Source organism: Octodon degus, unplaced genomic scaffold (genome assembly GCF_000260255.1).
Source record: "Octodon degus isolate 3935 unplaced genomic scaffold, OctDeg1.0 scaffold00007, whole genome shotgun sequence".
In the NCBI taxonomy this organism is placed as follows: Eukaryota; Metazoa; Chordata; class Mammalia; order Rodentia; family Octodontidae; genus Octodon; species Octodon degus.
The window spans coordinates 17,945,418-17,954,617 of NW_004524583.1; the positions used below are offsets into that span (position 1 = coordinate 17,945,418).

Consider the following 9,200-nt stretch of genomic DNA (forward strand, 5'->3'; position numbering starts at 1 on the left):
AAATAAAAAAATCTAAAACATTTTAGCCAGGACCAGAGAGATGGCTCAGTAAAATAAGCGCTTCCCTGGCAACCGCAAAGGCCTGAGCTCAGTCCGCAGTTCCAAAACATAAAAATAAAAATAAAAAAATCTAGCCAATCTGATAGGAAACCTAAATGTTTTACGATTTTCTGCTTTCCTAAACAGAGGCGAGGGAATGATTTAGCCTTTTCTTGGTGACCCAGGGTCACAATTATCAGCAAGCCATCCGTTATCACCCAGGTGATGCCTGAGGTTGCATCCAAGCAGGTCCCCCTGAACAAATGACTTGGGGCTCCACTGTTTCCACCTCAGCCCTTCTCATACTAACTTTCACTACACCATACCCATGTCCCCTCCCCTCTCTGTTCTGTTTTTTTGTTTTGATTTTTTTTTCTTTCTTTTTTTTTTTTTTGAGCTTTCCGGGTTGCTTTCTTTCTTACACTCACCCCAGCACTGGGTATTAGACCCAGGGCATTTCTGTTGGGCCATTTATTTTTACTTTGAGATAGTCTCACTAAGCCACCTAGGCAGGACTCAAACTTGGGATCCTCCTGCCTGACCCTCCCAGATTAAAGGCATGTGTGTTCTGGTTTCCTTACCCTCTCTTTCTTTTTTCTTTCTTTCTTTCTTTTTTTTTTTTTTTTTTTTTTTTTTTTTTTTTTTTTTTTTTGCAGAACCAGAGCCAAGGATTGAACTCAGGCCCTTGCTGAGCCATCTCCCCGGCCCCGTTATCCTCTCTTTCATTTGCTGTTTCCTATCTGCTGTGGACTTGGAAATAGATGACACAGCTTGTATGTAAAAGCTAACCTGGCCAGGCGTGGTACAGCACGCCTGTAATCCCAGCACTCAGGAGGCTGACGCAGGAGGATCACTGCAAGTTCAAGACCAGGATGGACTACAAAGTAAGCTCAAGGCCAGCCTGAACTGCATGGCCAGACCCTATCACAGAAAGACCAGGAAAAAAAAAAAAAGCTAAACTGGATGTGAGGAGCTGCATTCCCTGGGAACCGCATTCTTGGCCAGTGCCAGCGGTCCTGGCCATGTGCAGACAAAGCAAGGCTGCTGAGAGCTACCAATGGGCTAGAGTGGGGGTCGGATCGCAGGCTAGTGCAGGAGTCATCTCCAAGGGCCACCGCACACCCTGCCATCCATCCACTCTGGCCCAACCTGCCTGGGCACAAACTCTGCAGGAGGCCCAGAAGACTGAGGCCCCCACTGCAGCCAGATCTTTACATTTTGCAGGCTGGATGAGCACTTCTTCAAAGCTTGGGACATGGGCTGGCGAGATAGCCCAGTGGAGTAAGTGCTTGCAGAGAACATTCTAAAAATGTCTTCAGGGCTGAAAAGATAGCTCAGCGGACTAAAGCACCTGCTTAGGCAAGCACAAGAATGGCAGTTTGATCCCTGTCCCCAGTACCACAAGCTGCACCAGCCCCACCCCCAGGGCAGGCTGAGTTGGCCACAGAGTCCACGCTTAGGGCATAGTGGCACACACCTGGAACCCCAGCACTGGGGAGGCCAAAAAATAGAATTACTATGAGTCCAAGCTGCATAGTGAGACCCTATGACAAACAAATACATTTAAAAAAAAAAAAAAGTCTCCAATTCCACAGTAGCACTTTGAAGCCGGGGAGATGGCTCAGTGGAATAAGTGCTTCCCTGGCAAGCGCCAGGGCCTAAGTTCAATCCCCAGTTCCGCAAACAACACAGTAGCACTTTGCCTGACGAGTATTTATTGGAATCCTTCTATACAACAGGCACAAGGATGCAGCAAAGAGCTAGATGAATAGAGGTTTACGCATATACGGCCTCCCCGAAATGCAGTACTTGCTGGGCTGGCTGCAGTGGTGTACCCCTATAACTACCATGGAACCCGCCAGAATTTTGCTCCAGTTCTGCTCTCAGCCAGAGTCTACCCAGCATGAAATGAGTCTTTGAGCTTCAACCCTAGCCCCTTCCCTACAAGCCTGAGCCCACTGGGCCGATTATCACCCCCAGTACCGTACCGAGAGCTCTGGGGACGCGGACGAGTCAAGCACAGCTCCTGCCCTCAGAGAGCTTCTGAAGGCAGCAGAGCCAACAGGGCCCAGATGGTCACCAGGGCCAGCCTTTAGACCCGGCCAGCTCCGCAGGGGCCCTAGTACCTCCAGACACGTCTCCAGCTGACAACAGGTTGGACCCTGCCCCCACCTCAGGTCACACCATGTCACAGGTAAGCAGTGTGCTTCCAACTCTTCGGGCCTCTTCGCAACTTCATCGGAGGTCAGACATACTGGGTTCTGCAGCGAATGGCAGTGGGCTCTCCAGGCAGTGGCGTGGCTGATACTTCCTCAAGCCCAGCCCTTGCGGCACATCTCTCACTTCCTGAGCAGAGCAGAGTCCCCAGGAAACCACTTACCACAAATTCTGACAACAGAAATTTAGTTTACACCCCTTTGACACCCATGTCTCCAGCTCAGAGAGGAAAACACCCATCCGATGAGCTGGTTAGAAGCTGCGCTTTCACAGTATCTGTCATCCTGCTGCTTGAGCCTGGAACCCCAGCACTCACAAGGCCGATGAGGCAGGAGGGTGACTGAGAGTTCGAGACCAGCCTGGGCTACTGTGAGACCCTGTCTCAAAAAAAAGTACAGCAGCAGGTACCTTTAGTCTGAGCTACTTGGAAGGCTAAGGCAGAAAGATCTCTTTAAGGTCAGCCTGTTTAACACAGAAGCTGTCTCAAAAATTAATTGTGGACCCCAGTGAACCTACCTGGAAGGTCTGTGTGACTGCTTCGCAGCTGTCCTAAAATCCAACTGCTACCTCTGTGGGGCTGTCAGGGACAGCTCCACCTCGTGACCCTCTCTCTGTCTCCCTCTCAGCCCTAGCTCTGCACCACACCCCCCAGCACAACTCATCTACCCAAGGCTGAGAGGGAGGGCAGCCAGCCTCTCGGCTCTGGGGCCAAGGGGAGAGGCCAGGGAGAGGGGTGTGATTCACCTACTGATTGGAAGCAGGGAGAATTCCAAATAAAGGACAGGTCAGGGCTGCCCCAGGTCACCCACTCCACCACAGAGGGTAAGGGCCAGCGCACAGCTGGAGTCCTGCTTCCTCCATGTGCAGTCCAGGCTCAGGCCGAAGGCATGCTGCTAGGAAGGATCCACTCACATTTTAAAATGGAAATGTTTCCACCCTGAGTCCTGAGCCCCACCCCGCATGAAACAGAGCTGAGTGAAAACTAGTGAATGTTTAAAATGTCTTTTTAGAATGTTTCAGTAAAAGATACATTACCATGAATCACCCTCAAAATACTCTTCCTCCTTGAGGCTTTCTGAGGTAGTTGTTTTGTTTGTTTGTTTGTTTGTTTGCTGTAATGTATTTGGTACAGGGTCTCAGTATGCAGCCTGGACTCGCAGTGATCCTCCTGTTTTCAGCCTCCCCAGCATTGGGATTATAGGTATGCGCCACCATGGCCGGTCTTGGTGGCCAGCTCAGCGCTCCAAGGATCGAACCCTGGTCCCTGTGCATGCCTAAGCAGAAGCTTAGTCCACTGAGCTATCTCACCAGCCCTTTTCTGGGATAGTTTTAAAGCCTTTTTGTGAATGTTTTTAGTAGCTCTGTTACTGCAGCCTGGAGGCCCTGAATAAATTCAAAACATTGACGTTTCATGGTCATTTTTACTGCAGAAAAGAGACAGAAGTTGCATGAGGCCAAATTCAGTAAAGCAGAGAACACAGTCAAGTTTTTGCTGCTGCTATTTCTTTTTATTTTTTGCCTCTTTGAGACAGGGTCTCACTATGCAGTTCAGGCTGGCCTTAAACTCACTTGTAGCCCTGGCTGATCTGGAATTTTCAAGGATTCTCCCACCTCGGCCTCCCAAGTGCTGGGATGACAGGCATGGGCCACCGGGGCAGGCTACAATCCCTGCCTTTCCTTTGGACGGCCATAGCAGCAGCCATGACACTTAGGAAAGAGAACTTCCGGCACAGCTTCAGAAAGCGCAAGAAGGATGGGGTCACTGTGCTCAAAGTGAGGGCAGCATTTTGAAGGGGATTAATGGCAATGTATCTTTTACGTTGTTTTACACTGTGGGAAGTTTTTAATTTAAATATTAACTGTAGGGGCCAGGGAGATAGCTCAGTAGAATAAGCACTTGTCTGGCAAGCGCAGAGTCTTGAGTTCAATCCCTGGTAATGGGAAAAAAAAAAAAACAAAAAAACCCAAAACTGTGTATCTGAGCCCCCCTTATATCAAGTTAGCAGCTCTGTACCCCTCTCTAGCCAGGCTCGCTCAGTGAACACGCACTATTTCAATGTTCACGCTCCCAATGCCATCCACAGTGGGCAGCATGACTAACTCCTTTTTATAGTGAGAAACACAGGTTCAAACAAGTTTAGCTCCCTGACAGTGGCTGTGGGCCCAGGTTTGAACCCAGGTGTCTGACCCCAAAGCTTTCAGCTAAAGGCCTCAGTGGCATACTGAAGTGAGTTTCAAAGAAGGGAAATAGCTCCTGTGGGCACCAGCTCGAGGTCCTTTCCGAAGGGAAACTTTCCTGGCCACACCACCTGGATCACCATCTCCTTCCCTCCCTGGCAATTCACATCTGCCTTCCCTACCATATTTTTCTGGTTATCACTAAGAAGCTCTTTATTCGTGTTCTCTTGTCATGTTTATTGTCAGCTTCACAAAGTCAATAATTGTTGGAGACTGTATTTTGTTCCCTGCTGAGTTCCCAGTACCTAGCATTCATACAGTGAGCGCTAAATAAATAACTGTTGAATAAATAAATAAAAGGACATAAAATAGAGCTGAGAGGCAAGAGCCTGTGCAGGGAGGAATAGTAGATAATCCATTCATTCAAGGGGAAGAATGGAAAGCTGAGAAAAGATGGAACATGGCCAGGAGCCAGCTGGGGGCTCCAGATGAGCCTGAGAAGAGGAAATGAAGGTCTAGTCCCCTGGGGCTCCCAAAGAGCTTCCTGGTGGCAGTGGTGACTTCCAGCTGCCAGGGCCCCAGCCTGAGGGCTTCGGGAGGGAGACTTGCAGCTCTGGAACAAAGGCCTGTAGATGGACACGCAGCTGACCAGAGGGGGGCCCAGCGTGATGGCCTGGGTCAGAAAGGCCGCCTGGAGCGGGGGAGGGCGCGCGGATGCTGAAAGCAGCCCCCAGTCCAGCTGCAAAGGCAGGCGACACCCTGTCACCCAGAGGATCCCCCACCCCCAGCACAACAGAGAAGAGCTTCAGAAGAGCCTGCTGGGCCTGGTATTCATGGCGGGCTACCGCCTTCGCCTTCCTGAGGCTGAGTGCAGGATGGAGGTGGCAGGGGAGCCAGACAACTGGACAGCAGACCCTCACCCTTCTGGTGCTGGTCACCCTGGCCTGCCCTTTGGCCTGCTCTGCTGTAAACACCATGACCCTGGGACAGCGGGTGGATTTGGTAAGGCCAGTGTTTACTCTGGAGCAGAACTCCTATGGGCCAAGGAGTAAACTTCCACCACTGGCTCCCTACCCATCCCCCCGGGGTACACTCGGGGTATACCCAGAAGATTGCCAAGCCCTGAGGGACCCTCCCCATTACCGTGCAGACTACTTTTTCTTATATAGTTTATGGAACACTTACCCCATGTGAGGCTTCACCTGATTTTTACCATAGCCCCTATTTTTAAGGAAAGTCAGACAACTAATCCCACTCCCTTCACATAGAAACGGAGTCAGGAAAAGTTTGAACTGGCCAGGTCATGTTGAAAAAACAGACAATGAATGGTGAGGAGCTAGGAGCACAGGTCTGTTTGGCCGGTGGGGCCCAGGTGGAAGTCACCGCCCCTCAGAGCTTCGTACCTTTGTGTGTAGACCGGATGGGCTAATCTGAGGGACCTCCAGCCCCAGCACACATCAGTTTTTGCCCACACAGTAGAATCAGGCCTAAAACTCAAGCCAAAACCCAAACTGGACTTGGCCCAGCGCTCTTTTCACTCTCCCTACTAGGCCACTTTTTTTCTTGCTTTCTTTCTTTCTTTCTTTCTTTCTTTCTTTCTTTCTTTCTTTCTTTTTAATCGTTTTGAGACAGGCTCTCACAATGCAGTCCAGGCTATCCTTGAACTCCCACTGATCCTCCTGCCTCAGCCTCCCAAATGCTGTGATTACAGGCGTAAACCACTACACTGGGCTTAGAGCATTTCTAATCAAGGCAAGGGAAAAGCTCCAAAGCAGCTGGCTCGATTTTTTATTTTTTTATCCCCCGCCCCCCAACCAGGGATTGAACTCGGGCCCCTGAGCTTGCCAGGGAAGCACTTATTCTCTAAGCCATCTCCCCGGCTCCTGCAGCTAGCTCTTAAAAGCACAGGCCTGGGAGTTTCCTGTATCCTCAATTCCCAGCCCCACCCCCAGGGACCCAAGAGTCGTTAGGGAAGAGGCGGCAGAGGCAGGAAGATCTACAGCAAACAAGATGGGGTCGGCTAGACAGGTGTGTGCTCAGACGCACCGAGAAGAGTCAGGACACAGCACGATTCACCTTCTCTGGCCTCTTACTCTCAAACTTTTCTGCTGGAGTTGCGGTTAAGGGGTGCGAGACTACATTCCAGCTCAGCAGAGGAGGAGGGGCTGGCAGGACGCTCAGCAGGGAGCTCCCCTCCTTCTCCGGACCGTCGTTACTCTTCCCCGCTTATTATGTCTTGAGCAAGGGCCACGTGATGGGGCTGCAGCAGAGGACCAGCTGGGGAGACTCAGTGGACCCCCTGCCAGGGAGCCTGAAAGGTGACGCGTCCGGGTCGTCTGCTCCGGTTTGGGGCAGCGCAGGGCCCCTTCGTAAGCCAGCTGAGCAGCAAGGGACCCAGAGCACAACGATCCCACTAGGTTCCTACCCCCTCTCCCGCCTCCAACCATTACATTTCTCGCTCCCTTTGTTTTTGAAAGTGGCTCCAAAGAATCAAAGTAGTTACCTAAGCAACGTCTAAAAATTAAGCAGATTTCAGGAGTGCGCGCGCACGGCGGGGCCGCGCCGCCAGCGGCTCTGCGCTCTCAGCGCTCCCGGGCTCCGGCACCTACGACTGGGCCTGCACAGGGACCCGCGACTCCTTAAGAGTGAGCGCCGTACGGCTTGAACCCGGAACAGGGGCAGGCAGCGCCTGGCTCCAGGGACCTGGGATGGCTTTCCCAGGAGCTACGGCCGCCGGCCAGAACCAGCTGCTGGCGCGCAACAGGCCAGGGTGGGCGCAGCCGCGCGGAGCCCCCTGAGTGGTCCCTCTTTTTACTTCTGGGGTGGAAGTAAAATGGGCAGAAAACTCTCAGAACAGTCCCCACGCCCTCGCCCCTGCCGGGACGGTCGCCCAGAGAGGAGCCAACAGCCCTGGGCCACCTCGTTCGCCGTGGGTCCTTTACCCACAGGAGACAATGCGGACCCCGGAAGGGGAAAGACACGGCCGCTCCCCCCACCACCACCACCCTTTCGCCGCCTGTGCTCCAGTGGTGCGCAGGGACAACCGAGGGACACTCACCGCGCGATCGCCGCTCCGAGGCTCCGGACGCGCACGGCGCACGGGGCTGCCCAGGTGGCGCTGTGAGGCGGGCGCGAGTTTGAAAGTCGCTCTCGGAAGGGGACGCGGCCGCCGGCTGCTCCCGCCCCCTGCAGCCGCCCGGGACGCGGAGACGCGGTTCTGCGCGCTGCTCCCCTGCGCGCCAGGAAGTCGGAGCCGAGCGGGGCCCGGCAGCGGCCTGGGCTGGCGACCGGGAGCGAGAGCGGGGCGGGCCGGGAATGTTTCCAGGGGGTGGAGACTCGGCCGCGGGAAGGCTGCAGCCTTGAGCCGCCCCGCCGGCCAGGGGTGGGGACTTGCGGGGCGCTGCTAGGCGGCCAGGGAACGCTCCAGATTCAGGCCCGCGGGGGAACGCGTGGGGCCCCGTGGTGTCGGCCCCTCCGGCCGCCAGCTCCTCCCGGCAACCTGGATGCACCGGGACGCACGTGGTAGGGTCACCTTGGTGTCGCCAACCTGGCACCACTGCGTCCGGAGTGGGCGGTGCGCCGCTGAGCCCGCCCTGTGCACGGTGGGAGCGGCAGGCCCTGCAAGGGGTTCTGTCCCCGGCGAGGCATCCATCCGGGTTGGATGTGAAGGTCCAGATCCCACCCGGGGCAGGGCATCTCGGCGTGAGTCAGAAATGCGTGTCTCGAATTCCTCACCGAAACTACGTAGTTCGTAGCCCTCTCCAGATAAAATTCAAACTTGGGAGATGGATAAGAGATAAAGATGCTCCTAACTTAGGGGTGGGGGCTCCGGCCAGGCTGCTAGTGGAAAAACGACAAGCAGAAACCTGGCTGATGGAGAACAAACGCAGACTCGTCTGTTTTGTTCGTTTTGTGTTTTGGAGATCGCCTGTTTCAGCCTCCCAGAGCTGGGATTATAGGTGTGCACCACCACACCCAGGCAGTATCGTCTGTCTTTGAGTCCACGCGATCTTGTGCGCTGTGAAAGAGTCACCTGGGAACTGGAAAGGTCGATGAGGGCGGGAGACGGGACGTTCAACGCAGACATTAACATAAATCTGGTCTTAAAGCGTTAAGGAAAATCCTGGAAGATGCTTCCCCAAGACAGGCCAGGAGTGGAGCCCACCTCTGTTTTGGGTGGAGGATGTGGACACAACAGCACCAGTGGGTATATTTGACATGCAGATGTAGAGAAGTGTTATAGTAAACGGTTTATAGAGTTCTGAAAACAACACAAAGCTGTTCAGGCAAAAGCAAGGTCCAGGTGATTTACTCGGAGGGGCGGGGAGGGAGGAAATGGCTTTCAGGTGACTTTGAAACTAGACCCGCTGGAGGGTGGGGTAAAGATGGCTAGGGAAGCACTGGGGGCGGCGGGCTGCGGGCCCACATTCCTAGGGGAGGAGGGCTCAGTCCTGGGCGGCCGAGGCGACGGTCGGGACACTGCCGAGGGCGACGTGAGGCTGCCTGGCACGCAGCCGGCCGGCTCCGACCAGGGACACCCGGTCCTTGTCCTTCTTGGAGGAGCCCGCCCTGCCCACCCTCCACCTCCCGTTGTTTCCGGTTTCTTATCCGATCACCAGAATACTACCAGGCCCCTCTTACCCACCTCAAATCCCAGCTTCCCCATAATCCTCCCAATTTAACTAGGCTGCATTTTATCCACATTCTCGGCCAGGGTCCGCCTCCGCTAGGTGGATACTTCCGGCGCACCGGCCTGTGCGGCCCTA

The 9,200-nt window shown here is 54.1% G+C and overlaps 1 protein-coding gene across 5 annotated transcripts in view; it reads right to left on the minus strand.

Moving 5' to 3' along the window:
- The window catches only part of Plekhg3 (pleckstrin homology and RhoGEF domain containing G3), a 47,187-nt gene extending 39,510 nt beyond the window's left edge, over nt 1–7,677 (minus strand). For 3 of the 5 annotated variants that reach the window (XM_023702916.1, XM_023702909.1, XM_023702885.1), the window contains exon 1: nt 7,493–7,677. The gene's annotated coding sequence lies outside the window, so the exon portion shown is untranslated. Of the gene's footprint in view, nt 1–2,165; nt 2,330–2,772; nt 2,793–7,492 lie in introns of those variants that run through there. The other 2 variants (XM_023702902.1, XM_023702892.1) reach the window with 2 other exon arrangements.
- Nucleotides 7,678–9,200: the final 1,523 nt, after the last annotated feature.